Raw genomic sequence first — 13,985 nt, forward strand, 5'->3', positions numbered from 1 at the left:
AATGACATCTAGCTGCTCACTCTGCACTTGAGATTGCTGTGAACTTGATCTGAGACATCACTGACCCCTGGGAGGTAACATTCCATCTAGGAGTCTTGATCTTGTGCACAGAATCTAATTTCTGTTCCCTTAATATTGAATCCCCAATCACTACAACTCACATCTTCTCCCCCTTTCCTTCTGAGCCTTAAGTCCCAGCCTCTGTGCCAGAGACCTGACCATTACCACTTGTCGGTGGTAGATCATTGCTGCCAACAGTATCTAAAACAATATACTTATTGAGGGTATCGGTCTCAAAAACAAGCCAACGGTCTTGTCTATTCACCTTGCCTCTCCTCAAAGTTGCCCTGCTCCCTTCCTCTTTTGTATGACTGTCTCCTTATAGCTTCTATCATCTCCTCTGACTTCTGAATGATCCGGAGTTCATGCAGCTCCCTAATGCAGCCTGTAAGGAGCTGCAGCTTGGTGCACCTCTTGCAGGTATAGTCATCAGAGACACTTGTGTTGTCCTAGATTTCCCACAAACTGCAATTGGAGCATACCTCTCGTTGCCATGTCCACTACCTACTTTGGGTGATTACAAAAGGATCTTTCCTGACTTTGCCTTGAAGATTGTACATAATTTAATGGTTATGCATAATTTATGTTAAGTCTGCAATCAATGGTTTTTCATGCAATCTTTGCTATATTTTATATTCAGATCAAAATATTTTTAAAAACTGAATATAGGATTTTGCAATGCTGTTTGCAAAATTTGAACAGACATACCGGTAAATTATGGTTGATAATTTTTTTACAGTGCAAATCATTCTTGATTGAGCTTTTGGATCAAAATGCAAAATCAACTCTAATCCAGCACCCTTATAACGTGTCAGCTGTAAGATTTTCAAAACTATTGGATATTGTCCCTATTAATATACATTAAAATTACTTGTACAACACAGTAAAATATATTAAAAACACAACAAAATGCTTGAGGAACTCAGACAGTCTTAATTCTTTGCTTCTTCCTTGAAGAAGGGCTCAGGCCTGAAATGTTGGCCATATATATATTTGTCTCCTATGGATGCTGAAAAACTGGCTGAGCTCCTCCAACATTTCAGTGTGTTTTTACTACAATCACAGTGCCTGCAGACTTTTGTGTTTCACTTAGTAAAATACACTCACTGGGTTCACTGGAAAATGTAAAGGAAGCATTGGAACTAGAACCAAGTAATCCAGATGCCAAGTAATTAGGATTTATAAACAATAGGCAGGCAGATTATCAGAATTTTACTGTACCTTTTAATTAATTAAACCAAATGTCTTATAATGCTTCTTCTTTGGCTCAGGTTTCTGCAGCTTGATGATTGTGTTTTGTTTTTAATCCATGTCCAGTCTTGACAGTAAACATATGTTTATTATAACTGAACTTATTAAGTACACTTGCAGGATACCCAGCTTTGCCCAGGAAATAAAACATTCAGTTACTGTTCGCTCCAGAAGATGTCATCTTGAATGCTGAGTTGTAGGCTCTGATCATCTTTAGGAAATGTTTGGACTCTGCTGGTGGCAAGCAGCAGCATTTTCGATGGCTGAGAAGGTTTGCCCAGTAGAGATATGTCAAGATTTCCATTGGAGCAACATATCGATGGTGTTTCACCTTTCCACTTCTTAGCTCCACAATGTACGCATACCTCTGACATTGAGCCAATTACAACAGCATTAATGAAAAAATTTCATTTTTCATGTCACCCTAATGTCAACTGAGTAATTGAATGAAGCATTTAGTAAGCTGCCTGCCCCCTTCATCTGGTGGCTTTTGTTAACATTGCCTGGAGTCTTGCTTTTTCTTCCTCAGCAGACTTATCCTACCATCTTTTCTCTGTTTCACTGGTACAAGCTAGTCAAAACCCCTGTGTAAGTGGTCCCTAAACAATCCACCTCATTGCTTCTGTCATTTTCCCTGAAAACATCTGTTCCCAATTTACTCTCCCCAAGTGATTCTCAACTTTTCCTTGCCACTCCATGATACACCTGTAGAAGTTTACGAAAGTCTTCAATGATGTACCAAATCTCCTCGGGCGCCTCACAAAATATAGCAGCTGGTGAGCCTTCTTTGTGATTGCTTCAACATGGAGGTTCCAGGACAGTTGCTCAGAGATGTTCGCACCCAGGAATTTGAAGCCCTTGATCCTCTCCACTACTGAGCCCTCGATGAGACTGGGTCGTGTTCCCCTGATTTCCTTCTGAAGTCCTTGGTTTTGCTAATGTTGAGTGCAAGGATGTTGTCATTACTATTCAACGAGCTGATCTATCTCCTTCCTGTACGCATCTTCGTTGCCATTTGTGATTCTGCCGACAACTGTGGTGTCATTGGCAAACTTATAGATGGCATTGGAATTGTTCCTGGCCACACAGTCATTGGTCTATAATGAGAAGAGCAGTGGGCTAAGGATGTATCCTTGAGGTGCGCCTGTGTTGATCAGTGAGGAGGAGATGTTGTTTCTAATTCGTTTTGACTGGTCTTCTGATGAGAAAGTTGAGGATACAGTTCCAGAGGGGGTTACAGAGTCCTAGAGTTTGTAGCTTCTTGACCAGCACTGAGGGAATAGTGGTATTGAAAGCTGAGCTGTAGTTGAAGTGTTGGTTAATATAGCATATCACAGTTTCTTTCAGAAGATGAAAGGAAAATTGAGAAAATAGCTCTTAAGCTTTTTTAAATCATATTCTGATCAGCTTTGCAGCTAATGTTTTAATTTCATTTGCAATTTTATATACAGTAAAATCCATTTGTTTTCCACTTTGGTTTTGGTACTTCTAATAATAAAATCTATTTTGCTATCATTTGTTTTTAAAGTTGCCCTCACAGATGGGTGAGTATTTTTGTAATTTTCAAGTGTGCTGATAGTTATAGTACAGTACTGAAACCTTTGGCCCAACTCATTTGTGTCATCCAGATTATTGATAGGGATGCCTGCCCATTTACAACTTAAAAACAAAACAAGCTGGAAAATTGCAGGCTGGTAGTGTACAGAAAAAGAAATGGTTAAAATTTCAAGTTGAAAATATTTCATCAAACTAGGAGAGAGAGGTCAATTTTTAGTGAATTGGGTTAATCAAATATAATCTGTTAAGGTATGTCAATAAATTCAGAATTTGCTGAAATACAAACCTGCTCCTATTTACAGGGTAAATACATGCAGTTTGCCATGGTACTGTTGACATTTTCTGGCAAGATTTGGCCTTGTCAGAGGGTTTTGCTAGTGTGATAAGCCATTGTACTTATTTGCAATTCTGAGAATTCTCTTATTGGATTATATTTTTTCCATTATATCAACAGTTTTCTGCTTGGATTTACTTTTCAGTTCTTGGACTCTATTTAGATTATTACATGCAGGCAATTAGTATGTAGGAAACTGATTTAGCATACTCCATCTTGGATTATTTACATAGTACATTAGATTGGGCATGTGGGTAACATCAGATTTATATTTATTGTCAGAGTACATAGATGACATCACATATAACTCTGAGATTCCTTTCTCCTGCAGGAGTGGCAGAATTACCACTGATTGGTAGTGCAAAAATAAACTGTACACAGTGTAAACATGTAAACAAAGAACTGTGAACAGATAATGAATGTAAACAAAATGAATACAGAGAACAAAAAGAAAATAAAGTACACAAGTAAGAGTCCTGGAGTCTGATGGTGGAGTGGTAGCAGCTGTTCCTGAACCTGGTGGTTAAGTCTTGTGATACCTATACCTTTTTCCTGATGGCAACAATGAGAACAGAGCATGTGCTAAATGGTGTGGGTCTTTGATGATTGCTGCTGCCCTCCAATAGCAGCGTTCCCTGTAGATGTACTCAGAGGTGGGGAGTGTTTTTCTGTGATGTCCTGGGCTGTGTCTACTACCTTTTGGAAGGCTTTACGCTCAAGGGTATTGGGGTTCCCATACCAGACCATGATGCAGGTGGTCAGCAAACTTTTCTCCACACATCTGTAGAAACTTGCCAGGGTTTCTGGTATCATACCAAACCTCCGCAAACTCCTTAGAAAGTGGAGGCGCTGATGTGCTGTCTTCACAAAGTTACTGGTGTGCTGGGTCCAGGAAAGATCTTCCGAGATAGTGACTCCCAAGACCTTAAATTTGCTCACCCTTTCCACCTCTGATTTCCCCCTCCCCAATGATCACTGGATTGTATACCTCTGGCTTTCCTTTCCTGAAGTCAACAAATCACTCTACCATTCCATTAGATTATGTAAATAATGTAAAAATAGAAAACAATTTGGTGCATGCATGAAAGGATACTTGTGGATAAAATTGATGGATGAGAAGTAGATGATAAGCATTGCTCTGGAATCCAAAAGCTTGCAGTAGCATTTCACCTTTCTTCCCAGACTTGGGATTTTAAGTTCAATAATTTTTTGACCCCCTTTTCTACAAATACCATGAATAGATAGTCATCTTCACAAGGTCTCTAATGCTGAACAATAATTGTGAAATTTATGCTGGATATATTTGGAACAGTTACAGACTAACTTCTTTAGGATCAGAAAATAGAATGAAATCTTATTAAAAGGCAAGTTCAGGACTAGGGTCAAGAAACATTTATTTGCACACATAAGGCATAAGATGATTCACTGTTGAGAATAATTAGAGGCAATTAAACATAGTTGAATGATGAGGACAGACCTTTAAGCCCACAAGTCTGCACCAACCAAGGTTCCAATCTAATCTTGTGTGCTGCCTGGACATGATCTACATTCTTTTTCCCTATGTATTGTTTGTTGGTATATGTGTTATGTCTGGGTTGTGTTTTGCTGTTTCGTTAGGTTGTACTTGTGAAATCAGATTACAATATACTTGTTCTTTTATCTCCTATAGATGCTGAAAAGACCAGCTGAGTTCCTCCAGCATTCAGTGTGTTTACCTTTGCAGAACACCACTGATCTCTGACCTCAAGTCAGAAAGTCACCCCATCACCACTCCTCTGTCTTGACTGGCAAAAATTAATTTTGGATTGAATTTTCCTAGATTCCATGTTACTTATTTTGGACTAGCCCATCATGAGGGGCGGTCAAATACTTAAATCAAGTGCATCCACTCCCCTACCCTCACATTTAATAAGTACGAATGGATTCCTTCCTCTGTACACTTCAGAGTGCAGCAAATCTTAATTACTGTAGATGTCACTTCTGAACCAAGGCACTTTCTCATGGCTAATGTGGTCACCATGAGATTGTGTGGATACCAATCCTTGAATCAGACTTGCCTGCTGAGCTGCCAGCCAGGCCAATCAAAAAAGCCTGCCTGCAACCAGTCTTTTAATCTCTTTCACATCTGGAAAATTGATGCACTTGCCTTGCAGCCACTTACAGAACAGTAGTTCATTGCTATTATTGCCTACCTTTGGAGCCCACCCTTAAACTCTCCTATTTTAATTTGTTCAATTTTGATCTTGTATCAGATTACTGGTAATCTTGTTGTTTTTAAATTTTAATTTAATTCACATACAGCACACTAACAGACCTTTCTGGCCCATGTTGCTCAAATACACCAATTATCTTAACTCCGTATCTTTTTGGAGGCGGGGGGGGGGGGGGGGAAAGGCAGGAGCACCTGGAGGAAACCCACGCAGACATGGGGAGAATGTACAAACCTCAGACACCACCACATTCCACGCTGCAATGGCATTGTGCTGAGTGCTCTGCTGTCCATGTCAGATGCACAAAATAGGGTTTTTTAATCTTCTTTCAGGCCCTTAAACTAACTGGACAGCCATAACAAGGAGGTATGAATATAAAAGCAAAATGCTGGAGGTCTTCAGCAGCATTAGTGAAGAAAGAAACAGTTGATGTTTCGGGTTGATTCAGGGAAAAAAAACATTACAGTGGTACAGGCAATAAACAGCAGTTGTCATGTGGGGCTTTAATCTGCATGTAGATTGAGTGAATCAAGTTGGTTGAGGCAGTCTTGATAGGATGCATCACTGATGGCTTTCTTGAAGAGCATGTTACTGAAGCTACAGGTGATCTGGTCCTGTACAATGAGTCAGATAAAATTTTACAGTCAGGCATCTTTTACAATCATGAGCTATAATCACACTAATTTAAAGCTACTCTATTGTCTTATTTGACTTCTGTAGGTCTGGTCAGTACAAATTGTTTCATAGGAATAAAACATGAAAGTTTGCATGTGCTGTGAAACTCAGGGATTGGGTCAGTCCAAATTCTCGGCAGTATCTTTAAAATTTAATTACAGATAAATTTTGATAGTTTATTAACGAATATCTTTTCACATAAAATACGAAGTACAAAAAACAAATACATATTTTTTGTTAAATTTCCGCTACAGGTACACAATCCTTTATTGGACATCTATAATTCGGAAAGCTCCAAAAACTAGCAAGTGGGGAGAGAGACCGGCAGCGCGAGTCAGGCGGGCGAGAGACCGGCAGCGCGAGTCGGGCGGGCGAGAGACCGGCAGCGCGAGTCGGGCGGGCGAGAGACCGGCAGCGCGAGTCGGGCGGGCGAGAGACCGGCAGCGCGAGTCGGGCGGGCGAGAGACCGGCGGGCGCGAGACCGGCGGGCGCGAGACCGGCGGGCGCGAGACCGGCGGGTGCGAGACCGGCGGGCGCGAGACCGGCGGGCGCGAGACCGGCGGGCGCGAGACCGGCGGTGGGGGAGAGACCGGCAGCGCGAGGCGGGCGGGGGGTGGAGAGGCCGGCAGCGCGAGGCGGGCGGGGGGGGGGAGAGGCCGGCAGCGCGAGTCGGGTGGGCGGGGGGGGGGAGAGGCCGGCAGCGCGAGTCGGGTGGGCGGGGGGGGGGAGAGGCCGGCAGCGCGAGTCGGGCGGGCGGGGGGGGTGGGGAGACCGGTAGCACAACTGGAAGGGGTGGGGGTGGATACGGTAGCACAATTCAGGTGGGCTTAAATCTGGCTTTCCGAAATCCGTAAAAATCAGAAATTCGGAACACACTGTCCCCTAAGGGTTCCGGGTAAAGGATTGTATACCTATACTTCCACGTAGTTGCACTCCTACAAAAGCTAAGAGTTTTCAAGAAGTCCTGATTCTTGGGTGGTCCGGATTTCAGCCAAGAATATTTGCTAGTCTTTACTATGGAGAAGATCATGGAAGCTGAGGAAATGAAGCAATCAGACTTTGTTTGCAAAAAGAGTGGCAGAGAGGATCAATGGAGTCTCCCTTCGCCCCCTCCCCCATCGAAGTGATCTACCGGGACCATTGCCTGAAGAGGGCGCACAAAATCAGTGAACCCGTGCAGACTTGAAAGGCCAACGTGGCCTGTTTCCACTCCGTAAATGGTTATATGGTTAAATGAGTTATCATGCCTTGGACTAATAAGAATTACCACTGGAGAGGTGTTGATGTCCTTGAAGCACATTAGGTGGATAAATCCCTACAACCTCATGGAGAGAGTTTTCTTCATCTTTCATCAATGGTGAAGTCCCTGAAGACTGGAGGATGGCACATACTGTTTGAGCAGAGCAAGGACAAGCCGAGGATCTACAGGCTAGTGTGCCTAATGTTAGTAATAGGCAAGTTGCTGGAGGGGATTCTGAGAGATGCAGACTGATTAAAGGTCAGTTTTGTTCATGGGAGACCATGTCTCTCAAATCTGAACTTTTTTTCAAGAGGTATCCAAGGGGAATGCTAAAGGCATGAATAGACTGAATGCTCAATCTTTCCCAGAGTAGATGATTCTCGAGGTCAAAAGCATAGACTTAAGATGAGGGGGAGGAGATGTAAAAGGGATCTGGGGGTAATTTCTTTTTTGGCATTCGGGGAGATGTGTATATAGGAAAGGATCAGAATGGTATGGACCAAAACAAGCAAATGGGATTACCCCAGAATGCTAACTCTATGGGCATGGTCTAGTGAGGTCAAAGGGCCTTTCTAGGACATGGAGGAGCCATATATAATCATAATATTTAAAGGGCTATTTGGGCAGGTGTTTAAGCAAAGACTAAAAATAATTAAATGCTTAATACAGGCTAGTACAATTAGAATAGACCCTTCATGTAGCAATGACCTCCTTTGTCTTGGACTTCAGTTAAATCTGAATTCTAAATGTTATTGTACTTTATTCTTCTAAAAGAGTATGTTGAATCTTTGTTCTTGTTCTTTTCATTCAACCCTTCATAAAAATTCAGCTGTAAGTCATTTGCAACTCAACTACACTGAAAATTTTGATTTTGGGACCTTGCTGGAATTATGCTGTTAGTAATTTTTGTAATCCTCCTCCAGAATCACAAGTTTCTCTTGAGTTCACCTTTTGAGGGCTTAGAAACTTAGTTGAGAGATAGACTGCACTGGTTATTAGGTTGCATATCTATTTTTGCTGTATTTTGTAAGAGCACTGATTTACCTAGTTTACACACAATTAAAGAATACACTCACTCATTTCTTTCTTTATTCGCTTCAAATACAACACTGTATTCTTCAACTCCACAAAGGAATGAATGTATCGAACCGTCCGGCCAAACCTCCTATGATATTGCAAGGCAGGTGATGTATAGCCCGAATGGCAGGGGTGCAACTGGTCCTCCGACTCTAGCTTCAATGCAGAACATGGATCATCAATCTTCGCCTGCTTCCATCTGTCACTGGAGATCGTGTCAGGTTTTCCATTCCTGTCATTTACAAAAATTTTTGGGTGGTGTTGCAAGACCTGAAAAGGACCATTGTAAACAGTCTGAAATGGTTTGCAAACAGCATCATGCCAAAGGAACACAAGTACATTGTTGTAAACCATTGGTAAATATTTGGTCCACCTAGATGAAGCACCTCCTGCTGTCAATGGTGTTTTCAATTGGCGATGGAAACACTCAACGAGGCCGTTGACCTGCAGATAGTAATGTGGGTAGTGCCCAAAAGATCAGTGAGATTTTAGAACAATGCTGACTTGAACTGAGACCCTCAATCTGTTGTAATAGTGCCCAGAACACTGAAAGATGTAATTCAGCAAACCATGAAAGCACGAGCTATTGTTTCCGCGGAGATGTCAGTGACAGAAATGGCCTCCCACCTGATGGTCCAATCCTCGCGTGAGCAGATAAGTATATCCCCGGGGTGGTGGAAGTGGGCCTACCAAGTCCAGGCACGTGATGGAAACAGGAATGTGGAACACAAAATCCCCCAACTTTGATTTCATATTCCACATTCTGGAGACTTTAGAGCATTGACACGGCAAGTAGGTCCTTGCCCATAATCCAACATCCCGTTTAACATGAGGTGAGATAAAACATTCCATAATTAGTTTGATTGATGGTCTTCTACTAGGATGAGGTAGATTACAAAGAGACTCAAAAATCTCCTGCCTCATAGCTGCCAGCACAAAAGGCCTAGATCTTTCTGTGGAAAAATCACAGACTAACGATTCATCCAGGGTCACATCTTGAAGATGGAGACCAGAGTTGATCCACCCATGCCGGATGAGATTAGGATCGATGTCCTGTGCACGAGCCATGGCGGTGAAATCGTTGGCAGTAGTTGTATGTAAGGTATCAATGTCGCACCTGGATAGGGTGGACCATGGCATTCGCTTTCCCTTGGATGTGCCCTATGTCTGATGAAAATTATAAGATGAAGTCCAAGTGCTGAATTTCTCAGGCCGAATAAAGATGTGAGCTGGTACTCGTGGTATGCGTAAGAGGCTGGTGGTCAAGAGTTCTCAACCAACCGTTCTATACTTTGCCTGACCCAGTGACCGCTTGGCTGCAAAAAGCCAGTGGCTTCAATTGCCCATGGACTCATTCTAACACTGTTCCAACGGCACTGACAGATGCATCTTTGTAGAGAGAGCAAGGCGTTGGGCTTTTGAATGTACAAGCATTGTGGTATGTGCAAGTGGAGTCTTCACATCGTTGAAAACGTGCAGGAAACTGTAATAGAAATTCATCGTGCCTAAAAAAAAATCTCAACTAGCCAATCGTTACATGTGTAGGAAATTCTCTAATTTCTCTCACTTTTGATTAATCAGGCAAAATAACTACGTTACCTAACTCTATGTCACGAAAATATAAGATCAGCAGTGCCAAAAATGCACTTACTGTGATCACAATGTCAAATTCATCAAGCCTCTGAAACAATGAGATAAGGCAACGCTTGTGTTCTTCATCCACGCTCATGACAAGAATACTGTCAATGTAAGCAAACACAAAATAGAGGCCAGCGAATATGTGGTCCATAAACCACTGGAATGTCTGAGCTGCATTCGCATAAACTCATGTGTCCCAAAAGGAGTAATTACTGCTGTCTTGGTGACATCAGAAGGCTCAACTAGTACCTGATAATAATCACATACTTGATCTATTTTCACAAATACACTTTTGCCGTGGAGGTTTGCTGAGAAGTGTTGTAAATTGCTTATTACTCCTAAGCGTCACTTTGGATAAGTCATCAGTCTTTCAACATTGTCTAGACCTACGTATGCCCTGTTTAAAAGTCCCCTTCGGCCATAAAGTATACATAGCTGAAATAATATCTACTACATATCAACATTTCTACATCACCACATTTTGGACCTAATTTATCTCTTAAATAAGCCTGGAGTTGATGATAACAAAAAAAGGTGTTATTTTGTATCCCATAATTATTTATTAATTGTTCAAATGACATTAAATGTCTTCATAACAATCTTCTATATATCTAATTCATTTACGAGACCAAATATTTGAAAATTGATTATCCATTGAGAATGGAATAAGTTGATTTTGTACCAAAGGCATTTTAGGTGGACAGTGCTCATTCCAATTTCATCATTTTCTTCATTCCAAATATTAATTAAATGTTTCAACAAGGGTGCTTTGCTCTCCCCAAATAATAATTTCGATTCCCATTTATATATAAAATCTAATGAGTTCCTCTCTCCTATTTTATCAATTTCCATTTTAATCCATGCTGGTTTTTCTTCCTCATCAAAAAAAAGGTCAAAAACCTCAAATGAGCTGCTTTATAATAATTTTTAAAATTGCAAACCTCCTAACTCAAATTTCCATGTCAAATTGTCTAAAGAAACTCTTGATATCTTATCCTTCCAAAGAAAATTTCTAATGTATTTAACTCTTGAAAAAGCTTTTGCGGTATCATTATTGGCAATGTTTGAAATAAATATTGTACCCTTGGAAATATATTCATTTTGACACAATTTACCCTACCCAATAATGTTATTGGTAACAATTCAATTTATATACATTCTCTAACTTATTATCTACCTGTATGTCTAAATATTTTATATGATTTTTCAGCCATTTTAATTGGGTAACTTGTTGACACTGAGTGTAATCCCCTATAGTAAATTAATTTTATGTTCTTCTTTATTAATCTTAAACCCTTTACTATCCGGATCAGATTGAATCAGTTCTGCCAGTGGTTCAATTGCTAAGTGAGATAAAGCAGATGATAAAGGGCATTCTTGCCTACTAGATCTGGTTAACAGAAACTATGTCAAAACCTGTCCATTCATAACAACTTGAGCCTTAGCTTTAACCCTATTAAAAACAAAAAATCCCATTCTAATCTATCAAATACTTCTGCATCCAAAGCCACTGCCACGCTTAAATCTCCCGTCTTTTATGCTAGATGTATTATACTTAGTAATCTAATGACACTATCCACAGATTTTCTCTTTTTCACAAATCGTGCCTGATCCATATTTATCAATTTTGATAAAAAGTTTGTCAATCTATTAGCTAAGATTTTTTGCAATTACCTTATTGTCTATATTTAACAAGGAAATTGGTCTAAGAAGATGGTTTTAAAGGGTCTCTTTTTTTTTGTATTGCTGTTATCGCAGTGAAGAAAGTTTCCAGGAGTGTACGTGTTGCCATCGCCTGTCCTAATTCATACATAAAATGTGGAATCAATGTCTTTAAATTCTTTATAAAATTCAGATATGAAACCATCCTCTCCTAGAAATTTTTTTTTGTATTGAGCATAATGCTTCCCCACTTCCATTGATGTGAAAGGGGCATTCAACTCCCTTTGCTCTTATAAAGTTAACATCGGTAGCCTTGTTTCTTACAAAAATATCTTCTATTATCATCTCTCTGCGACTCAGATTTTTATAACTGAGATTAAAATTGTTTGTTTCATTAATTTCATAAAGTTTTTAAGTAATCACATTTGATTGTTTTAATTGCATTAATAGTTCTTGAATTTTGTTTTCAATTGCCAAGCAAAAATCTTATGAATCTTTCACCTAACTAATAATGTTTAGTTCTCATTATTGCTTTCTCTGTTCTATATGTTTGTAATATACTGAAGTTTCTTATTTATAAGCCTTCTACATTTTTTCCTCAGAGACCAGTCTTTGTAAGTCCTTTTCTAAACATGTTATCTCCTTTTCCAATCAATCCGATTCTTTCATGTAAATGCTCCTTAATTTTAGACGTACAACTTATTTGTCCCTTTAAATACACTTTAATTGCATCCCTTAAAATAAATTTATTATTAACCAAATTAGAATTAGTCTGAAAGAAAATCTGGATTTGCCTTCTAACAAAATCACAAAAAATTTTTTTTTAAATAATAACATTGAATTACATATCTATAAATTGTTCTTTATCAGACATTGTAAATGTCATTAATAAAGGTGAATGATCAGAAAATAATTCTTGCTTTATAGTCAATATGTTTGACTCTAGCTTGAAGATGTTCTGATATTAAAAAAATAGATCTATCCTTGATAGATCTCTCTTGGGTGAATTCTTCTCCATATATCAATTAAATTCAAATCTTGCATTAATGTCAAGGTGGTTTTCGCTGCCTTTGCTCTGGTTACTGTTGCAGATGATCATCTAAAACTGGATCTAGACAAAAATTAAAATCCCCAGCTATTAAAATATTCTCATGGGCTCCTGCCAAATTTAAGAAATGTTTCCTGCATACATTTTTCATTGTTCACAGTTGTCACCTTCATCACCTTCCATCTTTAAGGCCAACGATTTTAATATTATTTCTTCCACTAAAATTTTCTGGTGGATCAACTTTCTCCCAAAGTTGCTTCTTTTCAATGGCCCAAGCATTAGTGTCATTCTCCACTTTCACCATTCTATCCTGTACATCTTCCACACCAGCCTCCACAGTTTTGACTCTTTCATCTACATTGTACAGAAATTGCAAAATAAATTGGACAATAGCTAAATACTTCATGAATTTTTCATCTTTATTTTTATTTCCCTCAGTTATTTTAATAATTGGACATTTGTATATACTTCCACTTGTAGCATTTTCAGTTTCCTACCTTTATCTTTAAAAACTTTCATCTGTCTTGTCACCTCCTCTTAATCACTGGCCTGCGAATCAGACAGAGACATCTCTTGTTCCTGGATTAATGCTTGGTATGTATCAGAGCCAGCAGAGACTCAGATGGCTCCAGCGACATCTTGGAGCTCTTGCAGTCAGTTTATACGTGCCTGCACGTGCAGTTCAACTTATTCCTCAAAGCCATCGTCCGAGAGAGACGGTTGTGATGGCACTGTGGAGTATCAAATGGCCCCTGTAGGGAGAGAGATTTAAATACTAAATTGGTCAAATTCATGCTGAGATAGTATGACAATGCTATGAATCTTAGATTATAGGTTAGTTCAATATAATTTTTTTTAAATCAACTTCCTTGCACCACAAAAGATAATAAATTGAAGTCCAATCTATCTGATCAGTGTTTTTGATGTGGTCAGAAGGTAGGCACTTCTTTACATTCTACTTGGTCTTGCCCCAAAGTGAGACCTATTTGGTCAAACTTGGCGATTTATTTAGAACAGGTTATAGTAATTAAATTTGCAGAAAATCCACTGTTATTCTTATTAGGTAATATTGAAGGGATAAGACCAAAATTTAAATGATCTATATAGAAAAAATAATTTCAAAAGATTGCCTTAGCAGTAGCAAGAAAATGTATAGCAGTAACTCACCTAGGTATGGAATGCAGAAATGCATAGCTGTGTTACTTTGGATAAGATCACTTAGGATCTGAGAAA

The 13,985-nt window shown here is 39.5% G+C and overlaps 1 protein-coding gene across 2 annotated transcripts in view; it reads left to right on the forward strand.

The window, feature by feature from the left end:
* Positions 1–13,985, forward strand: part of LOC138763347 (inositol hexakisphosphate kinase 2-like) — a 33,722-nt gene that overhangs the window by 10,352 nt on the left and 9,385 nt on the right. Inside the window, exon 2 of one of the 2 annotated variants that reach the window (XM_069937328.1) lies at positions 6,342–6,545. The exons of the other annotated variant lie outside the window; for it this stretch is intronic. The gene's annotated coding sequence lies outside the window, so the exon portion shown is untranslated. The remainder of the gene's footprint in view (positions 1–6,341; positions 6,546–13,985) is intronic. 2 annotated transcript variants of the gene reach the window in all.

Source organism: Narcine bancroftii, chromosome 5 (genome assembly GCF_036971445.1).
Source record: "Narcine bancroftii isolate sNarBan1 chromosome 5, sNarBan1.hap1, whole genome shotgun sequence".
In the NCBI taxonomy this organism is placed as follows: Eukaryota; Metazoa; Chordata; class Chondrichthyes; order Torpediniformes; family Narcinidae; genus Narcine; species Narcine bancroftii.